This window comes from Dendropsophus ebraccatus, chromosome 12, assembly GCF_027789765.1.
Source record: "Dendropsophus ebraccatus isolate aDenEbr1 chromosome 12, aDenEbr1.pat, whole genome shotgun sequence".
NCBI lineage: Eukaryota > Metazoa > Chordata > Amphibia > Anura > Hylidae > Dendropsophus > Dendropsophus ebraccatus.
This window is the reverse complement of record NC_091465.1, coordinates 75067626-75095492: the sequence shown is the minus strand read 5'-3', so window position 1 is coordinate 75095492 and position 27867 is coordinate 75067626. Positions and strand designations below refer to the sequence as shown.

Below are 27867 nucleotides of genomic sequence, written 5' to 3'. Positions count from 1 at the left end.
TGCAAAAAAGGGGTCTCTTGGAGATTCTTTATGAGTCCTTTTTTTCAATGATCTCCCTGAGCTCAGTGATTGCTGTGTTTTGTTGCTCTACTTTTCATTGCCCCTTTTAGCCAGAATCATGCTCCACACTGACGAGGGGCAAATACCACAAAACAGCTGTCTGTGGATGGATGCCTGGCTTTGGTAATCCCTTGTCATGTCGCAATACTCGCAACTGAGTTAGACTTTGATGCAAAAGGGGCCACCCTGGTGTTTCCCTATCTGTGTCCCAATACTTGTAACCGAGTGGGACTTAAGGGGCTACATATCAGGGTGGTTTGGTGATCGCACCGCTGGGAGGCACTCCTTGGCAACAGGTTTCCTTCCCTAAGGGGATCCTGTGTTTTGAGACTCGTAACTTAGGCTCCATGGACCCCTTTTTTGCATATTCAAATTTTATAGGAGGCAATGTATCAGTGGAGACTCTTTATGAGTGCTTTGTTGGAATTTTTTTTTCGCTGATCTGCCTGAGCTCAGTGATTGCTGTGATTTGCTTTTTTTTGGACGGCTGTCATTTTAGTGCTAAAATGTATCCGTTTTACGCAAATGATGGCCCTCATTTGGATAAAGTGCTGACTTTTTGGTGCCAAAATGACAGCCGTCCAAAAAAGAAGACTTCAGAACGGCCAAAAAAAGATGCTTGAACAAAGCCTTTCAGTCATTGAATTAAAATGACAAAGAGTCAAAGCTCTGCACCACACTTTGACTAGCTGCCCCCTTACCTACTGTCTTCCTCCCCCTTACCTTGTAGTTTGTAAGCCCTCGCGGGCAGGGTCCTCTATCTCCAAGTACCAATCTGCCATTTACCTAAAATAAATAATAATAATAATAATAATAATAATAATAATAATAATAATACTGTATTTAAAGCAGAACCTTGAAGACACCACCTGCCTATATGTTATAATAGGGTATATAGACATAGGGGCAATCTTACATGAATCAGAGCTAAGACCTGCACTTGCTTTGGCGGACCTGGACTGTTTACTTCCTTTGGGGACACACTCTCTTGGTGCCCAAGCCAGGTCTCTGAGAAGGTGCTCCTCATAAACAAGACAGGTAAGACAGGTTTAGATTTTTCCATAGTCTCACCCACATGCATAATACCTGCAAAGACAAAATGCATAAAACACAATGTGTGAATTAAACCTCAAGACGGTTGTTGGTTAGATATGTCGGTCCGGTGACCATTCACAGTGCTGACAATACAGATCTGGGCTTCCAGTGCAGAAGAGATGCATTGCAGTAACCAGCAGCAGAGATAGTCTGTGTAACCGCAGCCTATGCTATAGGATCTGGGTGCATTAACACGTGATATGAATTTCAGGAGAGGAGCGAGTGCAGTAACATGTGCCGCTCTACTCCACAGGTGTTGTTTATCATGTTCCTCCGCAGATTGTCCACTTTTGTTTTAATAGTTTCCTAAGATGATAATGGGGGTCACCCCTGCTGGGACCCTTCACCAGAAGTGTTATTAGCTGATCGTCCTCATAAGCTGCTGGGAAAATCAATGGGCCATCTGGGTAATGCATGGACACGCCATTTCTTCCGGAGTCATTCTGTGAAGTGGCTCTCCACTTTAGCTGATGGAGGTCATCCTCTTCTAGTAACTCAGCATGGATGTGGGAAAAAAGGATTGTCTAAGTATTCAACTTTTAAAGGAGGTTTCCAGGCAGTAAGGATAAAGGGGCACTCTAAGCATTGATGAAGTGGATGAAAGCAACGATGTCCACTTACCCTTCCTGGTTCTAGCACTGGGTCCTGCATGTCGCTGCTCCAGTCTCTGGTACCTGGACTATCCTAAATATAGTCAATTAACACCCCTTTAAAGGGAACCTGTCACCATGATAATGCTACCTAAGCTATCAGCATTGTGTAATACAGCAGAATGAGCTGAGCAGATTGATATATATCCTTATGGGAAAAGATTCAGTATAACTTGACTGAAATCTCTGATGTTTCCATGCTAAAGAGTCCACTGAGTGACACCGCCCACTGGACTCCTTATCACAAAAGAGCAGGGATTATAATGAACAAGTTATAAGTTATACTCAATCTTTTCCCATAAAAATATATATAAATCTATTCAGTTCTTCTTGCCTATGGAGTGGGGAAAATAAGTATATATGTTTTCATATTCACCACTTCCCCAAGTCTATTTTTAAACAATAAAAGGTTTCCCAAAAAAACCCTTTAGGGTGCCTTCACACCTACCGGATTCACAGCGGAGCTCACTTCTGCGGATTCGAAGCGAGAACCGCTGTGGATCCGGTATCAATTTATCCCTATGATAGCACATATTCGCAGCGGGATTAACATCCCGCTGTGAATATGTGCTTTAACTCCCTAGTGCCCGCAGCCCCGCCGTCGCATCCCCCATCCCCGGCGGCGGCACATCCCCCCCATCCCGGCCACATCCCTCATCAGCCCATCTCTGGCCCGCCACCGCGAGCATACATTACCTGCTCGGCGGCGCAGCTGCAGTGAGACTCCCGGCTCCGGTCCCGCTCAGCTGATCTGAGCGGGAGCAGAGTCGGGAGCCTCACTGCAGCCGCGCCGCCGAGCAGGTACTGTATGCTCTCGGCGGCAGGATGCGGGCGGCGGCGGGCTGGGGGTGGGCTGATGGGAGTGCGATGCCCTGGCCCCTAGGGGCCACTCCGCAGTGTAGATGGTGCTAACAGGCAGGAACCAGGGTAGCTGTAGGATATAGGGTTGTCACGGTGTAGGCACGAGGGTGATACAGCTGGAAACCGGGCTCCTGACCCTGCGGGAATACTGGGCGTGCGATTCTTCGTTGTCCTTAGTCAGGGCACCAATTATCACACCAATGCCAAGGTTCAGAAACAACGGTAGTTGTATATTTATTGTAACGGTGGTAACTAGTAGCAACAGTCTCTCCGGATGCAACCGGGAATAAGGCAATCTTGGATAAAGCAGAGTAATGGGTGATGCTGCAATAGGCTGTGAGAGTAGCGTGCTGAATGATGGGAGTAGTAGTGATACTGAAGATAAGATGCTGGGTGGAATGAGACTTGAATGAAATACTTGCTGTTGATGATTAGAGAAGATGATGATGAGAGGAACTGAAGAATGACTGAAGAATCGACACCCAGATGAGAATCTTGAGGCTTGAGACAGGAACACAGCCAGCGGACTGGAGCAGCAGAGCACACGCAGGTCTCTCTCTCTTAGCAGGGAGAGAGGACAAAACCACAACTTGTCTCCTGAAGGTGGAGGACAAGACTGAGGTAGCACAGGAAGTCACATGGTAACCCCAGCCAAAAGCTCGATGACCATTGGTGTTATCATGGAAGCAGGGCACAGTCACGTGACATCCAGCCATTGCATCATCACACCACTAGGCATATACAGAGAAATATACATGAGAAGTACCATACTTGAACACTAGGAGGCGATATAATACCATTAGACACTGATACCTGAATACACATGCAATAAATGAATGAAATAGCAGACCTGACTACTGAGAAGGGTAAAACAATACACGCAGTTTGCAGTGGACCATAGCTTTCCAGAACAGAACTGGTTGTAATAAAAATATGAGCATGAGAAGGGCTGTTCTGGGACACTGCAGGGGGATGTGGCCGGGATGGGGGGGATGCGCCGGAGGGGCTGCAAGTACCAGGGAGTTAAAGCACATATTCACAGCGGGATGTTAATCCCGCTGCGAATATGTGCTATCATAGGGATGAATTGATACCGGATCCGCAGCGGTTCTCGCTTCGAATCCGCAGAAGTGAGATCCGCTGTGAATCCGGTAGGTGTGAAGGCACCCTTAGGCCGGGTTCACACGCTGTATGTAAGTCAGGGATCACCCCAAAGCACGTCATGAACATCTCTAAAAGTGCAGGACAGTATCCTACAGCAGAGGAACTGATCCAGATAGAGCAAAGCAGCCAAGAGCCTACATACTCTATCTCGTAATGAAGATGACACCGGAACCACCTTCAGACACTTCGCTGAAATCAGGTAACTGGGACAGGGGCTTGTGTCACCCTAGCAGGACGGGTCACTCGACACTGTAGGGCAACAGGTTTTTATAACGACAAAGGTCGAAACACGGGCACAAGCATTCTTCTTATTTCAAGTATTCTCAAGTATCCTTCTTCTCCTTCTAAAGTTCCGGCAGAGCACAGTACTAAATTGGGTTGGGACTCTCAGGACAAACTATTCTTCACTACTCTGAACTCTCACGACCTACTCTTCTCCACTGCTCTCAACTCACTCTATTCTTCTCTGCACACAACCAAGTCAGCACTGCTACTCTATGTTTACTACCTCTACAGTTCTCGGTGCAGATTTAGTCCAGTCAAGTCTGAAGTATTGTCTACTTGTATGCCAATGTATTTGTTAGTAAAAGAACAAGTTTATTTATTCTACCGGGACTATTGTGATAGCACCTACACAGCAGCAACATCGTCCTTGGGTCATCTCCCCTTTCTTTGGGTGCTGGTATCGACAGTCCGGGTGGGTCATCACTCCACTCCAGACCACCGTGATAAGCGCACAAGGGACCCATCACAACCCGGCAGGTCACCGACCATTGGGGAAAGGGTATGGCCAGCCTCAAAAACTAAAAGCAGGTGTGCCTCCATACCTGTGTGCTGTGTCAGCACTGGCGTCACGATAACTTACCATCCGGCTGAGCTATATTCCACCGACCAACCACCATAGAAGTGGCATCACCCGGAACAACTCAACAGGTGACTGGTTGAGCACACATCACACATGCTCAAGTTGTGCTCATCTCTGCCTAGTACCAGGGTATTATAAGGAGGAGGTAGTCATGCTTGCACGCAGGAGCTACGTAAAGGACCCTTCTACTCCTGGAAGTTAACGCCTGGAGACAAGAGACTGTGAGTTGTCAGACATCGGCCTAAGTGCATTAGAGTGTGGAAAGTGTAAATTGGCCTAAGTGGGCTCAAATTATTAACACGTCAGCCCTACAAATTGCATTGAAAAGTGAGTCAGTTTTTTAACCATTCGAGTACTGTGCCTCTCTTCTGGAGAACATCTCATCCAGGATTCTTGCTGGAAAGTTCTGCAAGCTACTGTGTACCTGTGCATCTCTGCAAACCATTGGGACTAGTCACCTCTTCTCTCATTTATACAACCTCACAGCCTGCCTTTTGCACACTCCACATTGCCATATTTGTGCAGTTGGGGATAGCTATTATATCTCACCGAATGTCTTGTGGTCGGCTACTGAAAGACGCCCCATACCCACATTACCATCCACTCCATTAAAGAAGTAAAGGAAGAGTTCTGGTGTTCTTGAACCAAGCATCTTGTGTGTTAAAGTACTAAAAACCTCATTTTATCTTCTGCCCACATTAAAATCTATTTACAAGAAAAAGACTTATGTAAGATAATTAGATTGAGGCAGCGAGCAAGTGAGAGAGAGATCACACTGTGTGAGGAGATGTATACTGGGTATAGCAGATAGATCAGAGAGAGAGAGAGAGAGAGAGATATGATAGATAGATAGATAGATAGATAGATAGATAGATAGATAGATAGATAGATAGATAGATAGATAGGAGATAGATAGATAGATAGATAGGAGATAGATAGATAGATAGATAGATAGATAGATAGATAGATAGATAGATAATAGATAGATAGATAGATAGATAGATAGATAGATAGATAGATAATAAATAGATAGATAGATAGATAGATAGATAGGAGATAGATAGATAGATAGATAGATAGATAGATAGATAGATAGATAGACAGGAGATAGATAGATAGATAGACAGGAGATAGATAGATAGATAGATAGATAGATAGATAGATAGATAGATAGATAGGAGATAGATAGATAGATAGATAGATAGATAGATAGATAGGAGATAGATAGATAGATAGATAGGAGATAGATAGATAGATAGATAGATAGATAGGAGATAGATAGATAGATAGGAGATAGATAGATAGATGATAGATAGATAGATAGATAGATAGATAGATAGATAGATAGGAGATAGATGGATAGATAGGAGATAGATAGATAGATAGATAGATAGATAGATAGATAGATAGATAGATAAATAGATAGGAGATAGATGGATAGATAGGAGATAGATAGATAGATAGATAGATAGATAGATAGATAGATAGGAGATAGATAGATAGATAGATAGATAGATAGATAGATAGGAGATAGATAGATAGATAGATAGATAGATAGGAGATAGATAGATAGATAGATAGATAGATAGATAGGAGATAGATGGATAGATAGGAGATAGATAGATAGATAGGAGATAGATAGATAGATAGATAGATAGATAGATAGATAGATAGATAATAGATATATAGATAGATAGATAGATAGATAGATAGATAGATAGATAGGAGATAGATAGATAGATAGATAGATAGATAGATAGATAATAAATAGATAGATAGATAGGAGATAGATAGATAGATAGATAGATAGATAGATAGGAGATAGATAGATAGATAGATAGATAGATAGATAGATAGATACATAGATAGATAGATAGATAGATAGATAGATACATAGATAGATACATAGATAAGATAGCCAATGTATTAGATAGATAGATAGATAGATAGATAGATAGATAGATAGATAGATAGATAGATAGATAGATAGGAGATAGATAGATAGAAAGACAGATATAAATTGGATATATATGAGATAGCTAAATCCTAACTTGAGACGTGTTTATTCTAGAAATGGCGCTAACTCATTAAACATACATTGCCTTTGTGGTAAGACGGATAATCCTTCAGGATTTCCAGCAGTCCTATGTAAAAACACAGATGTTACACAAATAATTGCACCAACACCTGACCAAAATGACACTTTTCAATTCATGCATGGCATATATGGGGTTAAACCATCCCCCCGACGCAGACACCACCTCACGCCTCAGTATTGGCCTTGGAGATCTCCGGATCTCTCGTCTTACTGGTGTGTAATGGGGAAACTGGGGGATACCACTGGATGGGGAGGGGGTGGGGGGGGGGCAGTCGTGACATGGAAGCCAGATCTTGGATGTTGCCATGGCAACTGCTGACATAATTTCTATTTTTATACCTGTAACGCAGCGGAAAATGTGAAATAGATGGGACCTGATATACTGTACAGAAGGAAGGGGAATCCTCCGGCATAAGCATGTAAGTCCTGGTGCACAGAAAGTGTAATTACAGTGCATGCAGATGCTGCATTACAGCCTCCAGGGCAGACCATCATGCCCCCCGCTGCTCACAGGTGCTGCGTCACTATGCCATCCCTGACACAGCGCAAAGCTGAGATACTGCCAGTCACTGCAGGTTATTGTGCCGTCACACTTAGCCGATTTACATAGGACTGCAGGTAAACCTTCTCCACAAGCAGCAGACAATGAGTTAAATGACGCATTCATTTATAAAGGACGATGCAGGTTTAGCAGAGCTGAGTTTGTCATATAAGAAACAATATATTTGCTTTTTTGTGGTTTTACATAGGACTGCAGGTCAGCCCACGAATAGCGCAGTGCCAGACTTATTTAGTTCTGCTACATCTGGATTTCATTGTTCCCATAATTCCCACAATGGCATCCATAATAACTATTAGACATATGAGATGGTTCCCGCCTTGAGGACGCAGTTGGAAGGATTTTCTCTAAACCGCACGCGATCGTGTCCTCTGCCCAGTGTCCTGGAGATTGCACCTACGCTAATTTCCCTCCATCTGTCAGGAGTTGATAAAGAAGGACCTGCCCTGGGTTGCCATGGCAACCCTGCCTCCTGTTACCATGGAGACCACCGGACTGCTGAGAGAGCAGGTCTTTCCGGTTACCATGGCATCAGCCTCTGCCCCTATGGCAACTGCCCATCGTGTGACACTGGTTGCCATGGCAACGGGGATTGACAGGCAGGGAGGTGACATAGAATGACTACATAGGTGGGCCATCTCCCAGCATGCCGTGCTGCGGCAGAGGTGAAGGATTCAATGACCTTGATAATCAATGAGGCCGGCCATAAAAAACAAGAGGCTATGATACATACATACTTTAGTTATTCTATGATCTGAACAATATATGATATGTGACAGAGTATATATATATACATTTCTCAGGCACTGGCTCTCCAGCTGCAGTGAAACTACAACTCCCAGCATGCTCTGCCTGCTATTCATTGTTTGTGTCTTCAGTAGACAGTATAGCTGTGTCTCTGTCTACTATAAATCCCATGTCTCCGCTTTCTTTTCATGCAGTCACGCCCCCAGGCTGCATTGATTGGATTCCCATTGTTGTCAACAGTTAAGAATTGTTTCCAGGGACACTTCGGCTGTGACAATTAGAGGCGTGGCTTATTGTGGGTGGGGTTTCGGTCTATTGTGGGTGTGATCACAGCTGAAGGATCGCAAAGGGTTATTGTGTTTATATGTTACCAGAATCTGTAGACCAGTATTCTATCACCTCTCCTTTCTGTTCTTCTATTGCACTCTTTTCACCCTATCACAGCGCACCCTACACGCTGTAGAGGAAGTAAGTCCCATGGGTGGGGGAGGAGCAAGAGTCTTCTGTTTAGGACAGTGTGGAGAAAGGACACAGACAAGATAGCTCTCCACAGCAGTCCTATCTGGGCCCTAACCCTCTGCCAGGTCCCCAAGTAGTCAGTCTTAGCCAGTACCCCGCATGGGTAGGATGCAAGACAGCACACTGTTACCATTTCTCTTACAAGTACCTACACTAAGCACTATGCAGTGTTAAACCTCTCAGGATAACCTCAACCCACGCCGTGGACAAGGAGAAGTCACAGAGCAGGACAGTATCCATTATAGCGCCAAAGAGCTAGGAACTGATCCGGGCGGAGCAAATTTGCAGTAAGCCTATGAACTCCATCTTGCAGAGTGGGTTTCAGCAGGGAACCCTCAGCATTCTGCTCAACCCAGGTAACAAGGTCTGGGGCCTGTGTAACCCATTAGTACAGTTCGTTTGGCCAACGCTAGTGGACATAAGGTGTGAAGACTGAAAGCAAAGGTCACCACACGGGCACAGGTGTTCTTCTTCTTCTACAAGTATTCTATTGTATCCTCCAACATCCCGTCAGAGCACACTCTTACATGGGTTGAGACTCTCACGGCATCCTCCTCTCTGCTACTCTACCCCAGCAAAACTCTACCGACACGACTATCTCCTACACTGCACTTATCCTACAGATCTGGTCGTCCTATGTTCAAGTCTTTATTGGAACTTAGTCAAGTGTATATCAGAGTCCTTCTGTATTACCTGTTGCACCTTTACAAATAGTAAACCAACTCAACGTTATTTCATAAGTCTGTGGTCATTCATCACCACCTACACAGCCTATACACTGTGACCTTGGGACACTTCCCCTTTCTGTGGCGGGTCCTACTATCCGGGAGGGTCATTACACCATTCCGGACACCTGTGACTTCATCACCTGTGACACTATTCCGAGGGACCGGTAGCAACCCGGCAGGACACTGACCACAGGGAAAAGGGTACAACTGGCCTTACACCCTAAAAGCAGGCGTGCCATCTCACCTGTGTGCCCACCAGGCACTGGCATCACGTGACAATCTACTAAGGTCCGTCTGTATCTCGGCCATCCACCTCCGGAGTGGCCGTCCCTCCGATATAACACCTCTGGGGGCTCACCACAGGAGGGCCTTACAGTACAAAGGGAGGGGATGTGTACAGCACATAAGATTTTCAGCCACTTTAGTACAGACCAATCCTAGAATCAGGCCCACAATATATTATACACCCCAAAACCAAGTCCCCACCCAGCATAATACAGCCCCCAGAATCAGGCCCCCCTGCATACTACAGAGCCCGGTGTTAGGCCCCAAGCATAGCACAGACCCCTGTATTACACCCTTGCATAATACAGACCTCAGAATCTGGCTCACAATATATTACAGACCCCCATAATCAGGCCTCCAGCATATGATAGACCCCATAAGCAGGCCCTCAACACATTATAGGTTCCAGAATAATACAGACCTCAGAATCAGGCTCACAATATATTACAGACCCCCATAATCAGGCCTCCAGCATATGATAGACCCCATAAGAAGACCCTCAACATATTATAGGTTCCAGCATAATACAGACCCCTGTATCTGCCCCTGCAGAATACAGACCCCAAAATAGGGTCTCCTGCATAATAAAGACCACATAACCAAGTCTATAATATATTATAGAGCCCAAAATCCGCATAATACAGACCCCAGTATGAGGCCCCCATCATAATACAGACCCCAGAATCATGCTCTAGTAAATGGCTCCCAGCATAATACAGAATCCACTATCAGGCTCCAGTATAAGGCCCCCAGCATAATACAGATCCCAGTATAAGACTCCTGTATAAGGCTCCCAGCATAATACAGAATCCACTATCAGGCTCCAGTATAAGGCTCCCAGCATAATACACATCCCAGTATAAGACTCCAGTATAATGCCTCCAGCATGATACAGACGACACTATCAGGCTCCAGTATAAGGCTCCCAGCATAATACAGATCCCAGTATAAGACTCCAGTATAAGGCCCCCAGCATAATAAAGACTCTAAGGTTGGATGGTTGCTTACTTAAAGGGGTTATTCAGTGCTACAAAAACATGGCCACTTTTTTTCAGAGACAACACAACTCTTGTCTCCAGTTCAGGGGTGGTTTGCAATTAAGCTCCACTCACTTCAATGCAATTGAGCATTAAACCCCCGTCCTAAGTTGGAGGCAAGAGTGGAGCTGTCTCTGGAAGGAAGTGGCCATATTTTTGTAGTGCTGGATAACCCCTTTAATAAAAAGCATCACTGTCGGAATGATAGGTGTTCTGCACCCCAGTGAGGTCTAAGCACTAAACAATCACCACTACTGGCTGTACCCTAGCCTCTGCAGCTTCACTTCAGCCTCTAGTGACCATCACATGATCACTAGAGGCTGCAGTGCAGAGGAAAATGTCGATGACCAATGGGTGTTTTTAAGCAGATTTAGGAGCATGCTAGAGTAGGGACCATGTCTCTGAGGACACATTAACGTAGTGACATGGTACACTCTGTTTGATCAAATAGTTTTCTAAGATCCTCATTTTTCAATATCTATAGAGCAGGTTTTTATCGTGTGTATGCCGGGGGGAGTATGTACCGTAAGCACTTGCACCTGTAGGTTGCTGTTACACTTTCTGTTTTTTGTTTTTTGTTTTTTTCCCAGTTCTGTCAAGAGGCATAGATAAAATCCCAGCTACTTATTATCAGAGGATTGCAGAAGACTCCAAAATGTGGGACCTAAATAAGGGAAATTCTACCAAATACTAAGCAGGTACATGTAAACTTGTGAGCCACTGGGAATGTGCTGAAAATCAATGTTGATCTTAAAGTGTAACTGTCATTTAAATATCACTTTTCAGAAATCAATAAATATCAATAGTACAAGTGATTGTAAGAAACTCTGTAATAGGTTTCATTCAGCAAAAGAGTTTCCTTCTGTACTTAAAAATCTTTTTTCCAGCCCAATCACTTCAGAAGAAGCAGGATTTCTTCGTCTATAATGCATTATGAGGGGAGGGGGGACAAGAGGGGGATGAGGGGGCACAGAGAGAAGAAAAGCAGGGCTGTACAAAACAGCATCTTGCAATCTTCTCACACTAACACTGAAGTTTCTGACCTGTGAATCCAGTGTTTTATGTGCCCAGACAGTCTCCAAAATGTACAGCTGTTTGTCTCCTCTTGCTGCTAACTCATCCCCCTCGGCCTCTCCATAGATTATAATGGACAAAACAGAACCCATCTTCACTTTACTTCCCTGTAATGAAGGCGTTTTGCCTGATAATAAGCAGATAAAAAGCATGGTTAGGAAGGGGGAAGGGAGGATTGCAAAACCACTTTTTAAATAGAGAAAGAGGCCTTTTTGCCTAATAAAATCGATTAAAATCGCTTGTACTATTGATTTCTGCAAAAATATTTTAAATGGCAGGTGCACTTTAATCATTGTCTGTAATAGTGTGATATTTCCCATTCACTGCTTATGAGCTGGGGCCGTGTATAGAGGACATTTTATAAAAATCTGCCGACACCATATAAAAAGCATTGCACCAAAATAACCAAATAATAACAAAGCATTAAAAAATAAGATGTAAAAAATGATGCACTGGGTTAATGACATAGATAAAAAGCTAATAGAGGAGGATGACTGCTGATCTATAGGGGATTTCTTGCTCTTGTACACTATGCAGCAGCACTGGCAGCGTGGCGGATGTGATAGTCACCGGTGTGCTGCAGTATTGCACATACAGTAATAGGACATCCAAGGCCACTTCCTATCCACCCCCCCATCCCCGGAAGCCGGAGTGGTCTAGAGATAATAGCTTGTGCTGTGCCAGGAAACGCTGTGTCTTTAATTACGAAGGTCATCTAAGGAGAGAATTGGACAATGGAGTGTGGGTGGCAGATGTCTGTGTGTGCACAGGGTCTATGATTGCGCAGAGAACCCCACAAAGTAGATGTTATCCTGCAAGCGCTCTGCTTAGTATTTCTAGAACATATGCAGTTGTCAAGGTTGCAGCCTTGTCTTTGGAGTCTGGTGTGTTATGTAGCATCATAAGGGGAAGCCGTCCATGCACTGCAGAGCTGTAATGTAAATCTTCTGGACCCTAATGTAAAATCTGTAACAGACCTTCACATACTATCTACTATTTATAATACCGGTGCCCACCTATGGGACACAGGAGCCTTGGGGTCCTCCATAGTTACCAGGGCCCAGGTGGGATTGCTAAGCCTCCATACACTGCGGTTCTAATGCACAATTACAGTTCCCATGGGAGGTTATCAGCCTTTGTAATGTATAGCAGACAGGGCTTTCAGACAGGGGCAGGCAGACAGAGAGATCAGAATGCTGCAGATTTGTGCACTTATGCTGCCTTTCCCAAAATCATGGATGCCTTGTCCTAGTTGTGAGGATAGACTGGGGAATGTTTCTGGAGCTCCCATTCTCAAAAATAAGAATATCAAATATCTAGTCTATGATAAAAAAAAGCTCTCCCTGCTCTCCTGATGACATGCTCCCCTTGATCTCCTGATGTGCTCTCCCTGCTCTCCTGATGACATGCTCTCCCTACTTTGATGAGATGCTCTCCTTGATCTCCTGATGTGCTCTCCCTGCTGTCCTGATGACATGCTCTTCCTGCTCTCCTGATGACATGCTCCCCTTGATATCCTGATGTGCTCTCCCTGCTCTCCTGATGACATGCTCCCCCTACTCTGATGAGATGCTCTCCTTGATCTCCTGATGTGCTCTCCCTGCTGTCCTGATGACATGCTCTCCCTGCTCTCCTGATGACATGCTCTCCTTGATCTCCTGATGTGCTCTCCCTGCTGTCCTGATGACATGCTCTTCCTGCTCTCCTGATGACATGCTCCCCTTGATATCCTGATGTGCTCTCCCTGCTCTCCTGATGACATGCTCTTCCTGCTCTCCTGATGACATGCTCCCCTTGATCTCCTGATGTACTCTCCCTGCTCTCCTGATGACATTCCCCCCTTGATCTCCTGATGTGCTCTCCCTGCTCTCCTGATGACATGCTCTCCCTGCTCTCCTGATGACATGCTCTCCCTGCTCTCCTGATGACATGCTCCCCTTGATATTTTAGGATTACTTTGCAAAAGGCAGACTACAGACAGGTGGATTGTGGGAATTGTCAGGCACTTGCTAATTGCTACCTTCAGCAGTGATATTTCCATGAATGTCTTTGCTCTTCTTCTCGGCTTGTCTCTCTCTATATTTATGCACTCATTGTTCTGCGGCGTTGTGCTTTATATATGAGTCCTATGCAGCTGTGCAGCCTTTAGAAGCAGCGCATAGAATTTATGGCTTTCATAGAGGTGCAAAAAAAATATTAAACATTTTCCATTTTCCACAGTGACCTAAAATAGCCTTTAGTGACTTCACCACTAGGAGAAGGGTCACTGTGTTCTTCAAAGGAACAGAACGTCCCTGCAATCCTATTATAGGTATCATCAGAACTACCTTCCTTAGCAGTCAACGGACTTTGTAGTCAGATCATGTTTTCTGAGATTTTGCTTTCTTTCTGGTTCATTTTTATCCTTTAGAATTGATTTGCCACATGGAAACCATCAGCAAGGTGGCCGTTCTTTTATAGGTTTATGTGTATTGAACATGACACCTTATCTTGAAAAAAAATACAAAAAAAAAAGTCTGGTTGAGGTGTTTTTCAAGTGTTGGAAAGGATGGTTACAAATGTGACATGGACAGGTAGACCTCTACCATCAAGAATTCTTCCATGATTGACATTATACAAAGAATATAAAGGATTTCCATCCTGCATGTGTTCTTGCTTTGGAAGATTCAACACATCAATGCTTTTACATACACAATTTGTAGATTTCATTAGGGATCATATGTAATGTTTAATTTTCCCAGTGGAGGGGGTTTGACTCCTTACACCACTACAGTTTACCAGGAACAGCGCCATGCATTTTCTAGTGGCAGTGCCTGGTATTGCAGCTAATTTTCAATGGGAATAAGCTGCAGTACCAGGAAAAGCCTTTACTAAAAATGCAAGAGTTGTAACTGGTGAATTTCACCCCCCCCCCCTCCTCTTAGTCAGCTGATCAGGGGGGTACAGGCCAGGGAGCCTGATCCCCATCAATCTGATATCAATGGCCTATCTTATCCTTAATTTTGTATGCCTGTATATCCCCATTGACTTCCATTTTACTCTTTAATGTCACAGTGAAATGGATTTTTACTTTAATAGCACATAAGGGTCAACATGGTTCGTCTCCATGGTCTCTCAAGGGGCGCACACTGGAATCCCTTACAATCCGTCATTTTATAACCAATAACTAACTTCTTCCAGGAAACATTTGCCTCTGAATGACCATTGACAGTACAGCAGAACAACTCAGGGTAAAGCAATCGATTTAAGATCGATTAATTAAGTGACTAGACAAGACTAAACAAGTCAGATGATCGGTGATGGTTTTCGCTAACATCTACCTTGTGGAACTGGTCCAGTTGACGTATGATCTCGGCGAGAGGGAGTCAGTGAGATTCTTTATTACCTAATGTTGATTGAAAATTAAAATTCTAGGCCCAGATTTTACTTTAATAAGTCACAGTTGGTCAAATAACTGGACGGACTAGGTGGTGTTTCTCTGAAGACTAGTGACAACCTTGAAGGAAGAGGTCACCAAGTACGGAGGCTCTACTTTGTAAAACTTAATCCCAGTATGCTTTCACAGCCTGAGGTCATAGAAGACATCCCCTATTCTGGAGATTCTCTATAGAGAACCATCGCAATGAGGAGATCCCTATTTGGCCAACTCAACTCAACCATGCAGTGGTTGTCCATTCACTTGTATACAGTGGCGTAGCTATAGTGGTTGCCACGGTCGCCATGGCGACCGGGCCCGCTATCTGGGGGGGCCCCGGCCAGGCCCCCCTCTGCCACCTTATATATACACACACACACAAAAAAGCGGAGCAGCACATCAGTCAACATAATGGTGCCAGCAGATTGCCCTAACATGGGGCAGTATGGCTTGATCAATTCATACACAAAATTCTGATGTGTTTTTTATTTAGCCAAGCGGCACTAGTATCAGCCATAGGTGTGATGTGCAGCACTCTGTTTCTTCCCTGAGCCACATTTTGTTTCTCTCTTTTCTCCGTGTTTTGCACTCCTCCTGGTGAGACCCACATGACCGCAATTAGCAGGAGACACCTGAGTGCACATGGTTTTAATCCCTCCTGTTTTTTTCCCATTCTGTTTGCTGCAGCTATGGTGAGCGCAATACCTTATCCAGACTTGTGCTGCTTGGGGGCGACCTTCTCCGCCGGCGGTGCTGGCCGGGTTCTGGTGTGGTGTTTTTGGGTCTGGTCCTGTGGCATGGGGGTCGCAGGGCCGTCCCATGGCCCCCGTTCCCTGGCTGTGCACGCCTGCGGGGTTGGTGGCCACTGACTGGCACGGTGTGGACTTAGTGTAGGGACCCATGTGTATCAGATACCGGCACGAGGTACATGGGGCAGTATGGCTTGATCAATTCATACACAAAATTCTGATGTGTTTTTTATTTAGCCAAGCGGCACTAGTATCAGCCATAGGTGTGATGTGCAGCACTCTGTTTCTTCCCTGAGCCACATTTTGTTTCTCTCTTTTCTCCGTGTTTTGCACTCCTCCTGGTGAGACCCACATGACCGCAATTAGCAGGAGACACCTGAGTGCACATGGTTTTAATCCCTCCTGTTTTTTTCCCATTCTGTTTGCTGCAGCTATGGTGAGCGCAATACCTTATCCAGACTTGTGCTGCTTGGGGGCGACCTTCTCCGCCGGCGGTGCTGGCCGGGTTCTGGTGTGGTGTTTTTGGGTCTGGTCCTGTGGCATGGGGGTCGCAGGGCCGTCCCATGGCCCCCGTTCCCTGGCTGTGCACGCCTGCGGGGTTGGTGGCCACTGACTGGCACGGTGTGGACTTAGTGTAGGGACCCATGTGTATCAGATACCGGCACGAGGTACATGGGGCAGTATGGCTTGATCAATTCATACACAAAATTCTGATGTGTTTTTTATTTAGCCAAGCGGCACTAGTATCAGCCATAGGTGTGATGTGCAGCACTCTGTTTCTTCCCTGAGCCAGATTGCCCTAACCACAGGCTTCAGATATATCCATAAGTAGTCCGCTCCCAAGTAGTTAGAAAAAACTGTGCGGCATAAGAAAAAGTAAATATGAATGCTGTTTGCTTACCACTTTGGTGCAATAAATCCACAGGTTTTTTGCCTAACTACTTGGGAGTGCTGCAGACTATTTTTGTATGGATAGATATAGATATGTGTATGTGTGTGCAGGTTATTATATATTATGTCTTTTTTTTTTTAAGAAGGAACGATTGGGAACTACGGAGCCTGCTGAGTATGTTTTTGTTTTTTAAATATATTACAAAAGGGGGACTACCTTCATGCTAATGCACAGAGGGGATCTGCCTACTATATGGGGAACAGAGAGGCATCTAACTGCTGTATGGGACACAGCTATATGGATACACAGAGAGGGCCTAACTACTATCTTGGGCTGACTTTAATTATATGGGGGCACAGAAAAAACCTTTGCTATATGGCAGCACAGAGCGACTAATACTATATGGAGGCACTGAGGGGGCTTGTATACTATTTAGAGACATATATTGACCATAACTGCTTATATGGTGGAACAGAGGGGGTTCTGTTACTGTGTGAGGCAATACACATAGGATTTTGTATACAGATGAGGCTGAGGCTTGAACAAGGAGCCTAAAATGTTTGTCTGGCAGATCCTGCAAAGACGAGGCATCACCAGGAGAAATCTTCATGATGGCCGGGCAAGATGGTGAAGAACTTTGATCAGCAAAAATGTGAGCAGTAATCCATGCAGAGAAGACACCTCCTGTGAGTCACTGGATATATCTGTACTGCAATAACTTTAAAAAGTCTGGTCAGTGGGTTTTTGCACCCTGGTCACATATTGATATCCTATGCCAAGGATAGGCTATCAATATGTGAAATTAGAACTACTATGGGGGTAATGGGGATATCCGGATGTGGCAGCCCTGCAACCTTTATATCAAAATTTCGCTAGGCTTCTGGCTGCCAGGACAAGCACTTTGTAATAGGAAAACAGAGGGGCAGAACACATAGGGAGCCCCCTGCTACCTTATCACAATGTGTTTGTCTTGGCAGCCAGCTGTCTGTAGCAATATACCAATAGCAACGCTAGGTTGGGGGGGGGGGACAAGTTGACCTCTTGCACCAGGGCCCAAGAAACATTAGCTACGCCTCTGCTTGTATAGGTACCATGGATGACCGTTCATAGAGAGGGGCTATAACCTGACCCATTAGGATGAGTTCAATTTAAGAGCAGTAGTTCAAATGGACATTGGAAACAATGATCCGTTATGAAGGAATTGTAACAACCAAGAGAGGAGCAAGATCCAATGACATTGGGAGTCAACCATAAATGGCAGCCACTACAGTGACCATAAGTGTTGTCTTCCGAGTATTAGTTATAGTGGAGTTCTGGCATTCTACGAAATATTAAGCTTAAGATTAGGGCCGATTCAAGGGTTTCTGCCGCCTGAGGCAAACCTCAGGCGGCCGCCCCGAGTGATAGCCGGCATCCCCACCGGACCGCCTCATGGCAGAAGCGGGCCTGCTTAAGATACCCAATGTGGAGTCTTTTACAGATAAGAGACGCTGGTGTGTTACACTGATGACAATTGCTAGACTGCAGAACCATGCTTCACTTTTAGCAGCTGCCTTTCCTGGGTCCTGACAATGGCTCCTAGGACCTATAGTGGGGAAGAATCCTGGCATTAGTCAGCAGTAGAGATGAGCGAATACGATTCGATCGAGTAGGTATTCGATTGAATATTGCAGTATTCGAAAGATTGGAATTCAATCGAGTAGTGAGGCTAATACGCGGGAAACATTCTAAAGCCCTCCCATCGCAGTTGGTGCTTTTTTTAATCCATTGACCATGCAGGGAGGCCGTAAGGGACCCTGGGAGTACGCACGCAGCGCGAAAACGGTGTCTACCCTCATTGGGTGGCTGAACCACATGACCTAGAATCTTTAATACTTGACTTCCGCTTCTCGACCGCAGATGAGCTTTCAACCTATCCAGGGAAAAATCTTGGAGCAGGGAGAGATAGGTTTTAATAGCGTTTTGGTTAGGCAGGATTACTACTGAACCCAAAAGTCCCTTTTCAGGGCTAATATCCAGCGAAAAAGTCATCTCTGAAACAAAAGCCATTCTCAGTGCTAAGAAATAGATGAAATAACAGCAGCAGCAGGTGTATTCATCCCAGTACCATGTGTGTACAAGTGACTTATAGTGTCCATCTTTAACACCACTAAGGGCATGTTATACATATTGTTCCAGTAGCCCACTAAGGGCACCTGATATATACTGTTCCAGTAGCCCAGTAAAAGGCACGTGATACATATTGTTCCAGTAGCCCAGAAAAAGGCACGTCATACATACTATTCCAGTAACATTCGTACAGCATGACGCGTGATACGCGCGAATAACATAACACTCTGCGGACGCACATTGGAATCATGTATGTAACGCTGCACAAGAAATACGAACGAAATGTGGGAACATTGCCGTAAATGTTCGTAAAGCGTTCGCAAGTATTTTTCCTTCGCAACTGCGGAGAGTGGCATTATACTGCAAGTTTGGGGTGTTGGGTGCACCCAGGCATGCTCCCCCTAATGTCCCAGTGTCATTTCGGAGGTGTTTACATCGTTTAGGGAGGTTTCATGGGGGACTTGGTGACCTCCAAGTGGTCGAATTTTGATTTCCAAATGCCGTAGACTATAATTTTTCCGTAGACTATAATGGGATCGAATACTCATTCGAAAAGTCGAATATCGGTGCCTATTCGATTCAAATTCTCGAAAGTCGAATATTTCACTACTCGCTCATCTCTAGTCAGCAGTCCTAAACAAAATTCATAAAAAGTTGTATGAAACATCAGAAATAAAAAGCAAATGACAACTTACCATAGACCTTGGTGATGCGTGAACAGACTAGTGCTGTGCTGGGGTGATGATTTATACAGTACACTGCTATAGGCACGTGAGGGGAGAAGGGGTTACTGATGCAGTGGCTTTACAAGAATGGAAACAAACAGCAGTAGCATCAGAACCCTAACCATTGCCCCAACTCTAGATAGGTAGGATTGGTGTTCACTAAAGAATGGCGCAACCCTTGGCCGATCACCTACACTTATGGCTGACATTGGATTTTGCCTGACCCCCGGGTGACCCCATGATGTCCATTATGCAAGAGAATGGGGACATCCTCATCTTGGTTGCCTTGTGGTCTTTATGGTTATCATACCTCTATGTTCTCTATTCACACTCACAGTTCTCTATATCTTGGGATGTCTTGGAAATCTGAACCTGACCAGTCTGGTCGAATTTATTAAAGTGTCCATAGATAAGTAAAATAACATCTAACTACTACTCTATGGGAGGCATTTATTAAGTCCGGCGTTTTTTACGCCGGAACGTAGAAATGCCCCCGCAGCTCCGGCGCTACGGAGATTTATGTAGAGGTGGACTGCCTCTACATAAATCCTGTGCGCGCCGTTGCGCACCGCCGAAAACCTATGCCAGCTGAGGACTGGAGTAGGTTTTCGGCGTACATTTTGGCGGAACGGATGATAAATCGCGCGGACTCTGAGTCCGCGTCCTCCGTTCCGCCCACTCTCCGCCCCTTTTCCGGCACCTTTCCGCCCCCTGGCGTACTCGGCGGAAAGTGCCGATTTGCGACTATTTTATTCGCAAATCCGCCATTTTTGCTTAAAAAAAAAAGCAAATCGGCACTTTCCGCCGAAAATCATTCATTCGCCGGATGATACATGTGGCCCTATGACTGTACCTTACACATTGACCCCCATGAAATGTCGTCCATAAAGGTCCCTGCCCTTTGGGAAGAATAATTGTCCATTTCCTCTTTGGAGACAGTATAAGGTTATGGCATACAGCCCTATTTAGTCGACATGTCCTGACGTGGAATACAGGACCTTGAGGTCTCTTATGAGACAAATGATCAACATTCATATATCTGCCTGGCAGCAATGTGTCCATGGAAATTACATCAAGTTTAACAACTGCGCATTCAGTCCTGTGACAAGGGCACGGATGGGTAATACTGGATCATGAGACGGAGCATGAGAGGTTTTAAATGCCAACCTATATATAACATAAATGGATGGTGGAAATACATCAAACTGTATAAAATACTGAACATTTTATATGCAGTGGTAGCGGTAGCTATTCACATTACATTAAATCTGTCCCTGCTTGTCTGAGCTTTCTCTGGGTTTTCAGTGTTTGTAGTGGTTGAAGGTTTTTAGTCAATCTGCAATGTATTCTTGGTTAATCATAGTTGCTTTCATGATTAAAGGGGTAGTTCATTGAAACAAAATTCTTTCAAATCAACTGGTGCTAGCAAGTGCCATAGATTTGTAATTTACTTCTATTATAAAATCTCAAGTCTTCCAGTACTTATCAGCTACTGTATGTTTTTCAGGAAGTGGTGTATTATTTCCAGTCTGGAGAGCAGGAGAGGTTTTTTATGGGTATTTGCTCCTGCTCTGGACAGTTCCTGATATAGACAGAGGTGGCAGCAGAGAGCACTGTGTCAGACTGGAAAGAATTCACCACATACAGCAACTGATATCAAGAACTGGAAGACTTGATATTTTTAATAGAAGTAAATTACAAATCTCTGGTACTTTCTAGCACCAGTTGATATGAAACAGGGGTGTAGCTACTATAGAGGTAGGGTAGGAAGCTGCTATGGGGCCCGTGCCGGAGGGGGGCCCGGGGTGGTGGAGAAGGTAAGAGTGCCCTGTGTCCTTCTGCTTAACCCCTATGTACTGCTGTGTGACCCAATGTTTACTTACATGCTGCAACACAAAAAAGGGTTAACAGGCAGAAGACAAAGAGATATCTGCTTACCTGCACTGATAACCCCTGACCTCTGTTCTCTGCCTGCTGCAATCAAGTAGGAAAATGTGCAGAGGTCAGGGGTTATCAGTGCACCAGCAGTAAAGCAAAGATCTCCTTGTCTTCTGATCTTTGGGTCACTTACACACTGCAGTACATAAGGGGTTAAGCAGAAGGTAGTGTGCTCCTGCACCTATGTATTTATCCATAAGGGGTTCTATTGCTCAACTTTGAAGAAAAGTTCTGGCTCTTCTGAAACAAACCTTAAACAAACCGCACTGCAGGTGTATGGCTGTTTTAGTGTTGCTCAAAAAGTTCTTTTATCAATACTTACCTGTCCGCACTCCTCGTGTCCCCCGCTGGTTGCAGCCACCTCCATTTCCTGACTGAGACAAGAATGACAGCTTGCTCAGCCAATCAGTGGCCACAGTGCTGTCCCGTCTCAGTCAGTCAGTGATTGGCTGAGCAGGCTGTCACTTTCATTTCAGGAGTGACAGCCTGCTCAGTTAATCACTGACTGAGACAAAGCTGCCACCAGTGATTGGCCGAGGGGGCTGGAGGTGGCTGTAATTAGCGGGGGACAGTGGAGACCTATAGTGGGATACTGGAGGAACGAGGACAGGTGAGCATATCCTTTATTTTGTTTTCTATGCATATTATATTTTGTGGCCACCATTTTGGACTGGGTCCATTACGAACATTGCAAAAAGGTCAGTTCAGTACTGAACCAAATTTTTTGCAAAGTTTGTAACAAATCTTGTGAAATTGTGTGTGAAATTCTATATGCTCATCAGACACTGCTCCACATGTCTTGTAGCATCTGTGCCTGGTACTCAGCTTACCTGGTACTCTGCTTGAACCCATTAAAATGAATGGGGCTGAGTTACGTGTTGCAGCTGGCAAAGCAGCTACAAAATATAGTCTATGCATAATAATGAGAGTGCAGTACTTGCCTAAGCCTTTGATTAGTTAGGGGTTAGTCAGGTAGGGGTGCCAGGACTCGATACCCGATAACTCATGACTATTAATATTTAAGGGTAGGCCATAGTCTTGGAAAAACGCTTTAATATTTATTCCAGATCTAAATACCTATACCGGATCCTTGACAAATGGAGTCTCGTCTTGAAAACCGATTTTAAATACTCATATACATCACTGTATTAGTCATAGCTAAAAGCAGCTACAAAGAGCGTCTACTACCTTGGAGGACCTGGTACGTCCACACACTACATAGACAGTTCACTGCTTTCAGTAAAAACTGTGTAATACCTAGTTTCCCTTGTGGTGGCGCTGCAGGAAATATTGAACACTAAGGAGAAGATTTATCAAACATGGTGTAAAGTGAAACTGGCTGTTGCCCCTAGCAATCAATCAGATTCCACCTTTCATCCCTTACAGACTCTTTGGAAAATGAAAGGTGGAATCTGATTGGTTGCTAGGGGCAACTGGGCCAGTTTTACTTTACACCATGTTTGATAAATCTCCCCCTAACTCTTAGATTTCTCGACTCATCCCTGCTGAAAAAAAATTATCATCAGTGTATAGCCCAGAGACTCAAAAAGAGATTGCGCCAAACAACATCATCTACTTCTTCTTCTATTATTAAATAGAGCAATAAACCCCTAATGGACACAGCCTGATAGGGTCGTGGCCCTTATTAACCCATACATGACCCTTTTCTAATGCGTCTATGCGATTTTTGACCTGTTTGGCCCAGACGAATGGTGAAACGTCTGCTCGTAATTAGAAGCAATATCCTATTTATGACCAATGTCTAAGGCTGGATGTGATGGAGACCATAGAGTCTTATGTGGATTCTATAGAAATCTATAGAGAACATAGATCTTACACGTCATTCATCTGGATTTATCATACAGGATTTTCCTGGAAATACTTCAAAACTCTAAAGAAGAGCCGAACACTTCAAAGAAATTCATCAAAGATCAGATCTCATTCATGGCTGTTTAATTTCCATTTTCAATTTCCAACGGTAATAAAGGTCAATTCCTGTTTATGGCGGCTGCAAAGCTCTCCGATTGTTTTTGCCGCTGCTTAGCATATGATAACATGTAGGAGAGAAATATCCTATTCTAATATTATTTTATGTTTGAAGTATTTTATTTGTTCCTTTTTGGGCTGTAACTATAGTGTGTTCATTCTGATCCACCTGGTCCATGAATAAAATACAAAAATAAAACTACAAAGGTTAATATTTCCCCTTGAAGAGAGTCCCAAACTGGCATGTGAGGATTATGAGCCACTGGGGAAAAAATATGGAAAGTAGCTCTACTTCAGAAGGAACCAACCTTAGGGCCAGTTCACATGGAGTAAAACTGGCGGAATTCCCGTCAGCCTCGGTGTCATGCAGGCAGTCTATGGGAGGGCTCGCTCACCTCTGCTCTCTGTACCTCTCCGCTCAAAGAATTGACATGTCCATTCTTTGAGCGGAGAGGCACGGAGAGAGGAGGCGCAAGCCCTACCTAAAACAGCCTGTATGAAACGGAGGCTGGCGGGAATTCCACGGTGGAATTCCACCAATTTTATTCCATGTGAACTGGCCTTAAGCCCCTAATACACAGGGCAATTGAGAGGAGTAAACGAGCTCAGCCCTGTCAGGTCAGCACTCGCTTGCTCCTCGGTCTCCGCTTGCCGCCACTGCTATTACATGTTCCGGCAGTGAGCGGGTAAGAGCTGGTGTGGGGGGGGGGGGGGGGGGGGGAAGGGGTGCTGGGAGGTGAGGGAGGGCTACCTGGGTGATCGCTAGATTGTCCGGGCAGCCCATAGAAGTTAGTCTATAACTGACCTCCTCATAGAAGCCGATCAGATAAGCCATGACATATCGAAAATTATTTTTCTAAAACGTGGAAAACAGTAGAGTAATAAAAGCCCCTGGTGGTGTGATCACTCTCTCTTCCATCTGTCTCCTACTTCTTGCTAATTTCCCAAATGTATATGAGCAAGAATGCAGGGACAGATAGGAACAGAACTGCAGGATCAGACTAACCACACATAACTGCGGGATCAGACTAACCACACATACTGTAACTGCGGGATCAGACTAACCACACATAACTGCAGGATCAGACTAACCACACATAACTGCGGGATCAGACTAACCACACATAACTGCGGGATCAGACTAACCACACATAACTGCGGGATCAGACTAACCACACATAACTGCGGGATCAGACTAACCACACATAACTGCGGGATCAGACTAACCACACATAGCTGCGGGATCAGACTAACTACACATAACTGCGGGATCAGACTAACCACACATAACTGCGGGATCAGACTAACCACACATAACTGCAGGATCAGACTAACCACACATAACTGCGGGATCAGACTAACCACACATAACTGCGGGATCAGACTAACCATACATAACTGCGGGATCAGACTAACTACACATAACTGCGGGATCAGACTAACCACGCATAACTGCGGGATCAGACTAACCACACATAACTGCGGGATCAGACTAACCACACATAACTGCGGGATCAGACTAACCACACATAACTGCGGGATCAGACTAACCACACATACTGTAACTGCGGGATCAGACTAACCACACATAACCAGGGCCGTCTTACCCATTGGGCATAGTAGGCGGCTGCCCTGGGGCCCTTGCGCCCTAGGGGGCCCCTGCCCGCTGTCACAGTGGGCAGGGGCCCCCTAGGACGCAAGGGTCCCCGGGCAGCCGCCTCCCATGCCCAATGGGTAAGACGGCCCTGCGCGCCCCCCCTTCCCCTTCTCTTGCGACCGCAAGCACTTTCTTGCTTGCGGTCGCAAGAGGAAATCCGGCCCCGGCTGATGCGTCACTCCCCGGGGGATTCTCCGGGAGCGCATGCATCAGGAACCTCAGTGCGCGTCGCTGGGGCTTCCTGTACTGGAAGTCCCGGCCTGGGCGCACACTGAGCTTCCGGATGTGTGCTCTCCCGGAGAATCCCCCGGGGAGCGACGCATCAGCCGGGGGCAGAAGAGGAGAGGAAGCAGCGACGGGGGAGCGCTGGTAGGTGAGTTGGGTGTTTGTTTTTTTTATCTGCTGTGCAGGGGGGAGCCATCTATAAGGGGGATACAGGGGGGAGCCATCTATAGGGGGGGAATACGGGGGAGCCATCTATAAGGGGGCAATACGGGGGAGCCATCTATAGGGGGGGATACAGGGGGGAGCCATCTATAGGGGGGATACAGGGCGGAGCCATATATAGGGGGGGATACAGGGGGAGCCATCTATAGGGAGGATACAGGGGGAGCCATCTATAGGGGGGATACAGGGGGGAGCCATCTATAGGGGGGATACAGGGGGGAGCCATCTATAGGGGGGGATACAGGGGGCCATCTATAGGGGGGGATACAGGGGGGAGCCATCTATAGGGGGGGATACAGGGGGGAGCCATCTATAGGGGGGATACAGGGGGGGCCATCTATAGGGTGGATACAGGGGGGAGCCATCTATAAGGGGGATACAGGGGGGAGCCATCTATAGGGGGGGATACAGGGGGGGCCATCTATAGGGGGGATACAGCGGGGAGCCATCTATAGGGGGGGATACAGGGGGGAGCCATCTATACGGGGGGGATACAGGGGGAGCCATCTATAGGGGGGGATACAGGGGGAGCCATCTATACGAGAGGGGGGGGGATACAGGGGGGAGCCATCTATAGGGGGGATACAGGGGGGAGCCATCTATACGAGGGGGGGATACAGGGAGGAGCCATCTATAAGGGGGGATACAGGTGGGAGCCATCTATAGGGGGGATACAGGGGGAGCCATCTATAGGGGGATACAGGGGGGAGCCATCTATAGGGGGGATACAGGGGGAGCCGTCTATAGGGGGATACAGGGGGGAGCTATCTATAGGGGGGGATACAGGGGGGAGCCATCTATAGGGGGGGATACAGGGGGAGCCATCTATAGGGGGGATACAGGGGGAGCCATCTATAGGGGGGGATACAGGGGGGAGCCATCTATAGGGGGGGATACAGGGGGGAGCCATCTATAGGGGGGATACAGGGGGGAGCCATCTATAGGGGGGATACAGGGGGGAGCCATCTATAGGGGGGGATACAGGGGGGAGCCATCTATACGAGGGGGGGATACAGGGGGAGCCATCTATAGGGGGGATACAGGGGGGAGCCATCTATACAAGAGGGGGGATACAGGGGGGAGCCATCTATAGGGGGGATACAGGGGGGAGCCATCTATAGGGGGGATACAGGGGGAAGCCATCTATACGAGGGGGGGATACAGGGGGGAGCCATCTATAAGGGGGGATACAGGTGGGAGCCATCTATATGAGGGGGGGTATACGGGGGGATACAGGGGGGAGCCATCTATAGGGGGGGATACAGGGGGGAGCCATCTATACGAGGGGGGGGGGGAGCCATCTATAGGGGGGGATACAGGGGGGAGCCATCTATACGAGGGGGGGATACAGGGGGAGCCATCTATAAGGGGGAATACGGGGGAGCCATCTATAGGAGGGGATACAGGGGAGCCATCTATACGGGGGGGATACAGGGGGGAGCCATCTATAAGGGGGTAATACAGGTGGGAGCCATCTATAAGGGGGTAATACAGGGGGAGCCATCTATAAGGGGGTAATACAGGGGGGAGCCATCTATAAGGGGGTAATACAGGGGGAGCCATCTATAAGGGGGTAATACAGGGGGAGCCATCTATCCGGGGGGGGGGGGGGGTACAGGGGGAGCCATTTATAAGGGGGGGATACAGGGGGGAGCCATCTATAAGGGGGGGGATACAGGGGGAGCCATCTATAAGGGGTAATAGAGGGGGAGCTATCTATAAGGGGCCAATACAGATGTGCAGTGTGTAGAGAGATGAGGATGGTGACAGAGTGTGGAGCCTAATATGTCTGTCTGGCAGATTCTGTGGATTCGTGGCTCGGAGAAGTTCTCATAACGGCACAGGGCAAATGGAAAAGAAGATGAAAAGGGAAGACGTCCCATGTGAGTCACTTGATGTATCTGCACTATAATGTATATGGCGTACAGAACCTGTTTAGAGCTGGGTACCTCTATATGACTGGATGAGGTGATAGTGATCTGTGTACAGTGGATTAGTCAGTAGCAGCGGTGGTGTTAGTCAGTATGCGGTGGTAATATTTGTTGCTTGTTATCTGGCATATATATAGAGAAGGGCAAAACAACATGTCTCATATAGACAGAGGAGCAACAACATGACTATTATATTATATATGAACCATGTTGTTTCCCTGTATTCTGTATACAGGGAAACAACATGGTTCATATATAATATAATAGTCATGTTGT

The 27867-nt window shown here is 46.0% G+C and overlaps 1 long non-coding RNA gene across 1 annotated transcript; it reads left to right on the top strand.

Moving 5' to 3' along the window:
• The first annotated feature begins 7932 nt into the window (after positions 1-7932).
• On the top strand, positions 7933-23545 carry LOC138770148 (uncharacterized). Its single transcript, XR_011359412.1, has 4 exons — positions 7933-8017; positions 11259-11366; positions 17370-17484; positions 23436-23545. It is a non-coding gene; the product is annotated as an uncharacterized lncRNA (long non-coding RNA).
• Positions 23546-27867: the final 4322 nt, after the last annotated feature.